Here is an 8,876-nt window from a genome sequence, read left to right as displayed (position 1 = left end):
AACTTGTTTGGTGTTGTGTTGAATAACACATTAACTCTGCTTAGCAACAAATTAGTCATGAGGTGATGGGATAGTACATTAATCTGTAATGCAGTGGTCTTACATTAACAACAATTTAAAAAATGTGCTTTTGGTTGCCTTTTGTTGATATTTTCTTAAGATTCCATTACTTTTGAGTGAGACATGCTGTAAATCTTTTTGTGTAAATATATTAAATTCGATTATTATATTATATATTTACAATTTCACCCCCCACCTTTCACAAATCCAGGATGCTGCGACCAACAATACAGCCATGTGATGGATTGACCTTCAGTGATTTCAGAGTTTTGGTTTTACATCACATTATTGTCTTCCTTCTCCTACAGTCATGTACAGGTAATTTCAAAAAAATTTAAGAATTTAATAGCCAACATGTAATAACTAATTCTACAAATTAAACAACCAAATATGTGATTTGATCATGTGGCTGTTCGAGACCACCTCTAGATCACTGCTCACTTCCTGTTTTAACCAGGCGGGGAGTTCCGGTCCTCTGAAATGATGCCAACGCGGAAGTTACTTAAAACTGCATTCTATCAAAAGGCCACCAGGGGGAGACCATTTTGGTGTCAAAAGGACTTCCGTCTTATATACAGTCTATGTTTTCAACCCAGTGTTTTTAGTGAGACAGTGGAACATTTGAATACCATATTGAAATAGCTATTAGTCTCTGTAATTGTTCCTCCTGTTTATACCTGCCCATACTCATTTCCCCTTCATGTAAAAAATGCGTTAATTTCAATTTAAGCTACGTTGAAAATGAATTTGTCTAGGTTAGTCAAAATCAAGTTGTTACGGTTTAGCTTTTTGGACCAATTAAGCAGAACACAGCCACAGAAAAGCCAACTTGGTTCAAACTGAGTTTATTGAGAATTTGGGTTCGAGCGTAGATTCTAATCTGGGCTGGAGTGGATATTGGAGAGCTGGACCAGGAAACTGAACAAGAGCACCAGACCCGGGCAGGTAAGGTGGATCTGAAGCAGAGGCAAACAGGAGTTAAACAGAGGTCTTTCAAAACAACACTAAATACCAAGGCAAGAACATTTAGGTACCACATGGGTAAATGGACGATCTGGTGAAGAATGGAGTGAAGAACCGGTCTTAAATACTGCAGCAGCTTGTTGAGTGGACGAGGTGATTGAAGCCAGGTGCGGAGACAAACAGGCAAGGGAGGAACCAGGGAGGTCACGCCCAGCACACACAGACACAGAGAGACAAACAATCACAAAAGGGGGGAGGGGAGAGACAAAGCAGATTCCCTAACACAAGTTGGTATTCTCCTGCAGCTTTTTGAATATGAAATTCCTGGAATAAAGAACTTCAAAACAGACATTTATATTTTTATATTGCATTATACATCATTTATATTTCAGACATGGACTGTCAGAACGGTATATTTGCCTTCTGGTTGGTAGAGGGAAGCTGTAGTGCTTCACTCTGAAACCGAATGCGTGACAATGCAGGCATATTAGAGTTCTAACATACATGTATTGTCACGTAATCACCAGTAATTCACAGTTCTTCTCAAACTCATTTCCTCTGTGGTTTATGGGTGATAATTTATAGTAAGTCACACTCAACAACACACTCTGCAAAGCTCTGAGAATCAACACAAAGAGAAACTTCAGAGAAACTGAGGAAGCAACATTTAGCAAAAAATCAAACATGAAACATAGTTTTCTTCAAATCATCATTTTGAAGACTTGTTGAATGTTTGATTTGTATAATACGATATAATATCTTAAGTTTAACTTTCTTTTCAACTGTTATACTGCCGATATGCTTCAGTCCTTTAATCTCTTCATATTTTCAAAAGGGAACCAACACAACCAGACACAGACTCAACCAGTTATATTTAGGGATACAGAGGTGACTGGGTCTGCCTGCAGAGATATTTTGTGTGAGTGCTGTGAAAGTGCTCAATTACTTCTATTGCAGGTGCCGTCCAAAGAATCCAAAACAACACAATAATACTACCATTGAAGTTCATGTTGAAAAAAATCAAACAGGTTGGCAGACTGGAGAAAAGGTGAGATTTAAAAACAAAAAATATCAATGCAAAAATGAACTGTAGGAAATTCAACAAAAATAACACAAACCATACCAACAAACATATAAAATGTGCAGTTTCACATTAAGCTACCACCTCTCTTCCTTACTGACCAATGAATGGCTCTTTTTTTGGACATACGGTATTGACCTGTACAGTGAGTATACACTTTTATTATTATATTTGTAATTTATTTTTGTATTTAACTGCTGTTTGCACAGTACTTTGCACTTTTTTTTGCACATACTATATTGACTTCAGTCAATACACACCTATATGTATATTTTATTTTTTTATTTAAACCTTTAAACCTGTACCATTCCAAATACAGTTATTTTATTTCTCTCTAACATGAAGAATAATGTAGACACACTGAAAAGTAAGAATGTCATTGTATAGTGTAACCTGTTGATTTCTGTGTATGATAATTGAGTCTTTGAATCTTGTTTCTCTATATGATGTGTATTTGTCTTGGAAACTCAAATTATCACCTGTATCTGCAGCATCTAAAATAAGACACAGATGAAGACTGAAAGCGCATGTTGAAAAGATCACACATCTGACTCTGTGGTTTTCAACTTTTGACTTTAATCTCAACAGCCAACATACAAATATACATGCATGAGAAACAACACTAACTGCTGATGTTGCTATTTTACCTGGTGAAAGCTGCCACAGTGTTTGCAGCTCTAAAAAAAATCATTATCATACGTGCTTATAAAACTTTCTGGTGTACAAGCTGCTATATTGAGACTGCCTCATCCGAAATTACGAAGTACTACCAACCTATAAACGTGACATGATGAGAAGTATACATATCATCATAGATCAATCATAGAGTGTATTTAAAGTGATGTGTGATGGTTCAACAGGAACATAAGAAACAATGCATGCTAACAACCTTCATGTTAACTCTGCTGGAGGGCCGTCAAACCCAATGTATCATGTTTTGCTTAATTATATTTGTGACCAAAATGTACAAGATAAAAATCATTCCAACATTATTCCTTTCTTTGGCAGTGGCATGTGAGTGAATATCAGTTATTTCTATTTAACTTTGAGTTTCCCACAGTAAAGTAGTCCCACCAGCAGCAGCAGCAGAGCGATCAGTACCATTGTGAACACAGTCCTTAAGACGAGGTAACTATGACAGGAGTGATGTGAGGTGTCGTTTGAAGAAGCGCACTGAGTTTCTTTGTGATGTGCTGAAAAGAGAAAAAAAAGAGAATATTAATGTCAACAGTACAAGGAACATTTATTTAACCCTAATCCTAATACATTTTCTCAGGTGGTCATTTTATGACCCAAATACAAATGTAACTATAGCTTTCCTAAAACAATAATAATCATTTTTTCCGAGATGACATTTTTGACATAATCATATTTTGGGAAGAAATAAGTTCTGAAATAAATTTTGCTATGACAGTTGTTTCTTACAGTAGTTTATTCTTGGGATCACCAGGTACCCCAGTCAGCTGTTGGATGTTAAATACGTTGGTAGGATGAAGGTTGAACAATTAAACATGTTTACACACACAACAACTAGAAATATACAGCAGGAAAGTGGCACAAAACTGTTTTTTACCTATGAGGTCATCATTTTACAAAGATAATTGCAAAACATTTAACATTTACAACATTAATCATATATTTAACTTTTCCTATTTTCAAACAACCTTTTATTCAAGATTCTATCAAATGTCAAACAGCTGCACTTCTCATAAGTAGGGTTACCATCATCATGTATACAATTCATGTGTAATGTTACATGAATTCTTGACACACAATCAGGAACATTTCATCTTCATATTCTGTTTTGTAACACTCTTATGTCTCACCTCTGACAGCCAACCAGCTCTCTGGTGATGTTCCCACATCAGAAATGCTGCACCTGTAGAGTCCTTCATCAGAAATGGAAACATTGTAAATGGTCATCTCTGTTACAGGACTGCTCTGCATGAGGACTCCTTCTTTGGAGAAATCAACTCTGAGGTTGGTCGAGTATCCCTTGATTCTGCAGCGTAGAGTCACATTGTCTCCCTCCATTACAGGACGAACAGGACTCTTCAGGATCACAGAATCAGCTGATACAATACAACATGTTGAGAAAATGTTAGAAATATGTTACATGTACAATACAATGTTGCATAGAAAATTGAGGAAAACAATCATAAAAACTTTTATTCCAGTTTTAAACAAATGTCAACAGCTGGACTTCACAGTAGTAGAGTTATTATCATCATGTATAATCAGCATGTACTCACCTCTGACAGCTAACCAGCTCTCTGGTGATGTTTCCACACCAGAAATGTTGCACCTGTAGAGTCCTTCATCAAACTTGAAAACACTGTTAATGGTCATCTCTGCTACAGGACTGCTCTGCATGAGGACTCCATCTTTGTAGAAATCAGCTTGGAGGTCATTGGATTCTACCTTACTTCTGCAGCGCAAAGTCACGTCATCTCCCTCCTTAACAGGAAGGACAGGACTTTCCAGGATCACTGAACCATCTGATACAATACAACTTATTAAAAATTGTGAAAAATATTCTATATGTACAATGTTACTGAAACACACTATAAAAAACACAAGTCGAAAAATGGTATCCAAAACAATTTAAACTTGATATAAAGTTGACATCAAATTAAATGTTATTCATATGGCACCATTTTTTGTTGACTGCAAACAAAACCTCCTTACTGAATTCAATACATTTCAAATTTAGACACAAGACAGTAGAAAAAAATAATATACACATGATAATAACCCTAAGTCTAGTGGTAGGCAGGGGTTTATATATATCTCTACCATAGTTAATTGTGATTTTGTATTACACACACACACACACACACACACACACACACACACACACACACACACACACACACACACACACACACACACACACACACACACACACACACGTACATTTTTAAACATTGAAAGGTTCTGGTTGATCAATGACAATGTTGTAATCTTCCCTTGTACATTTTCTTTTATTCTGTAAACATTACATTAGGAATGGGTATATAGTGGTTTTAGAAACACAATAAATATACTGTACCAGTGACAGTGATGTTGACACTGTTGCTTCTCTCTCCTCTATCAGTCTCACACCAGTATTCTCCACTGTCTCCAGGATAGGCTCTATCAATGGTGCAAAAGGACCCTGTTGGCATCCTTTTATTACCACATGCTGGCATAAATTCCTCAGTTTTCCTGATCACTCTAAACTGAGTTGAATGATCAAACCCATCACATTCAAGAGAAACTGAGTGGTGTTCAAAGTGCTGCAGTCTGTTTGGAGTGATACGAAGAAAAGCAGCATCTGAAACTGAGAAGAAATTATTTTTTAAAAATGTGTCCTAAATGAAAAATCTAGAATCTAGAAGAAAAAAAAAAGATTGTAGCTGCATCCACCTTGTGACAGAAACCATTTAAAATGTGGTTTCTTTGTAGGAAACATTCAGATATTCACCAGCAAAATGGACATTAATTAATAAATAATTGAAATTAAACCTAAATTACATAATAGATTCAGAAGCTTCATGTCAACCTTCTACTTTGATTCTTTAAATGGAGGGAATGATGAAAAAACAACAACTAAAAAACAAACAGAAGGTTTAAGTATCTTTACTTACCACTTTTCTGACTTTGTGTCCCCAGCTGAATGATTTCAAGCATCACTGTTGCAAAGGAACAGAGTTGAACATCAGACACAGACACATTAATGTAAAGGATCATTTAAATACTATAAAAGGAGAAAAAAACCATGACAAGTGAGTACTCACACAGTCTGAAGCAGAGAGCTGTGATCTCCATGATGTCTTGCTGCTGACTGTCTGAACATCAAACTGAAAGCAGCTTAAATATAATGTAGTTCAGAACTTCCTCTTCCTGTGGTTTAATGGTCTTTGAGTTATAGGCTCTCAGTCATGAGAGGTTGACCATCCCTGACTTTCTGATTGGTTCAAGAATCCCTAAAGTTAGCATAATCGTTTCCCCACAGACTCTCCGCATAACATTGAGAAACTTAGACAGCAAACACAACAACAACAACAACAACAACAACAACATCATTAACAACAACATCAACAGATTACTTCGGTAAAAGTAACAGTATGAATGTCACTTAATCCTGCGTTAATTGACTATCGATCACTGAACTCTCTCACTGTTTTTCCTGAATAATCATATCACATGTTTTAAGGGGACTGCTTTGACAACTTGTGGCCACAAGGTGTCCCTGTAGAGTGTGGGGATGTCTTATCAAAGAGTAAATAGGGAAAATGAGAGTTGCACTTTCTGTCCAACATATCGGTGACAGGAATGAATTAATCAAGTGAAATTAAAAGATAATTCACTACATACAACAAAATAATTCAACTTAAAAAAATTAAACAAAAAAATACAGTTTTGGAGGAGGGAAATAAGAGTTGCATCTTCTATGCTTAAAAACACATACAGTGCCTATAAAAGTATTCATCCCCTTGAATGTTTTCCCCTTTTATGGCTTTTATAAATTAAATCATTTTCGATATAATTTGGCTTTTAATGATTTACAAAAAACAATTCTTTAATGTCAAAGTGAAAACAGATTTGTACAAAGTAATGTTAATTAATTAAAAATATATAATGCAAAATAAGTGATTGCATACATATTCACCCTCTTTAAATTGACTGACCTAATTCAATAGAGGTCCAGCCAATTGGTGCAAGTAGTCTCACAAATAGTGAAATGGAGATCATCTGAGTGCAGTGAATGTGTTTCGAGTGATTGTAGTACAAAGAAACCTGTCTCTGGAAGGTCCAGTTACTGGTTAATCAGTATTCCTGGCTACAATTACATGTTGAAGACAAAAGAACATTCAAAGAGCTCCAAGAAATGTCCAAGTCACTTCATCCCCTGGGGTTCAGTGGAATCCATCATTCAGAACTGTGTGCAAGAAGGAGACTGGTGAGGGAAGCCACCAAGACACTTACGACTACTCTGAAGGAATTAAAAGCTTCAGCAGCTGAGGTGGGAGAGACTCCACATACAACAACTGGTGGGAGACTCTTAGGTCAACTAGAAGAGAACTAGAAGAGGCACCAGACTAAACGCTATGTTTGGTGGACACCAAACACTGCACATCACAACAAACACACCATCCCCACCGTGAAGCATGGTGGTGGCAGCAGCAATACGCTGTGGGGATGCTTCACGGCCGCAGGTCCTGGAAGGCTTAAATGAATACAGCAAAATATAGGGAAATCCTGGAGGACAATCTGATTCAGTCTGCAAGAGAACGACAACTTGGGAGAGGATTTATTTTCCAGTAAGACAATGATCTAAAGCATACAGCCAAAGCTACACAGAAACAGTTTAAAGACAACAAGTTGAATGTTCTGGAGTGGCAGAGTCAAAGCCCAGCCCTCAATCTAATAAAGAATTTGTGCCTGGACTTGAAAAGGGCTGTTCACGCTTGATCCTGAGCAACCTGACAGAGCTTGATCAGTTTTACAAAAAAGAATGGAGTAAAAATATGACATCATATATATTGATCATGATTCGATTTATAAAAGCATTAAAAGTGGAAAACATCCAAGGGGGTGAATACTTTTTATAGGCACTGTAGGTGAGAGGGATGAATGAAAATGAAATGAAAAGGTAATTCACTGCATAAAACAAAAATTAAACAAACAACCAAAAAAGACCAAACAGAAAATACACTTTTTTTGTTTTGTTTTGGGTTTCTTGTTTATCTTTGAGACAAGTTGGGATAACAGTGTGGTTCAGGGAAAGGTTGAAGATGTTGGTGAAGACCTCTGCCACCAGACCTGCACATGCCTGAAGTACCCGCCCTGGAACGCTGCCTTGTCCAGCTGGTGCAGGGGTCAAGTGGTTCGAGTGCATGCCAAATAATGGCAGCGTCCCTGGGGTTACAATCTGGCCAGGGACCTATGCTGCAGATCATTCCCCTCTCTCTCTTCCTGTTTCCTGTTGGTCTCTCTGCCATTCACTGTTAAATAAAGGCAAAAAAAAACCCTAAAATAAATCTTGAAAAAAAAAGAAAAGAAGATGACACACTCTTGACCTTATCTACTGACCTTTTATAGGCTGTGACCTCATTATCCTGTTTTAAAGCTGCAGTCAGTAACTTTGAGGAGAGAGAGGACTTAGCGTCAAATTTGAAGAAGTACAACTTTCATATCCCTCCCCCTCCCTCTCCGCTGCACTCCTGCCCTGCCTCCAAAGTCCCTCCCCCAGAGGAGGCTGACGTGCACGTGACGGCATGCGACCATGTATGCTGTAGTTGGTAACGGAGGTATCGATATTTTTGTCCTCGCTGATGGTTTTTGCTGCGCCATTACAGATTGGTTCTTGTTGTCCGGTCGCGTTGGATTCTGGCAATTTGGCAATTTGCAGTAAGAGCAGTAGATGGGGATAAATGAGCCTGTTTTTTTTTTTTTTTTTTTTACAGATTACTAGTTTCATGTAATGCTGTCTTTACATAGTGACAGTCTTAGCAAATATGACAAAACGTTACTTTTATAAGACTTACCAACTGCAGCTTTAAGTAAAATGTCTAACATACAAGTAAGAGTTTAACTTTGTGTAGATAAAATGAGTGTGTTGTCTGTTAAGAAAGAAGAAATAGAAAAGATTACCTGAAGTGCACCATTTCCCCTATGACTCTGATTCTAAACAAGTGATGGTTAGAAAGGGGGAAACAAAATGCAAGGACTGGAAGTTGTACAAGAGACATGACGCCATATATGGAATAGTTATATTCTGCAGAGA

The sequence above is a fragment of the Scomber scombrus genome, chromosome 23 (assembly GCF_963691925.1).
Source record: "Scomber scombrus chromosome 23, fScoSco1.1, whole genome shotgun sequence".
Classification (NCBI taxonomy): domain Eukaryota; kingdom Metazoa; phylum Chordata; class Actinopteri; order Scombriformes; family Scombridae; genus Scomber; species Scomber scombrus.
This window is presented reverse-complemented; position numbering follows the sequence as displayed.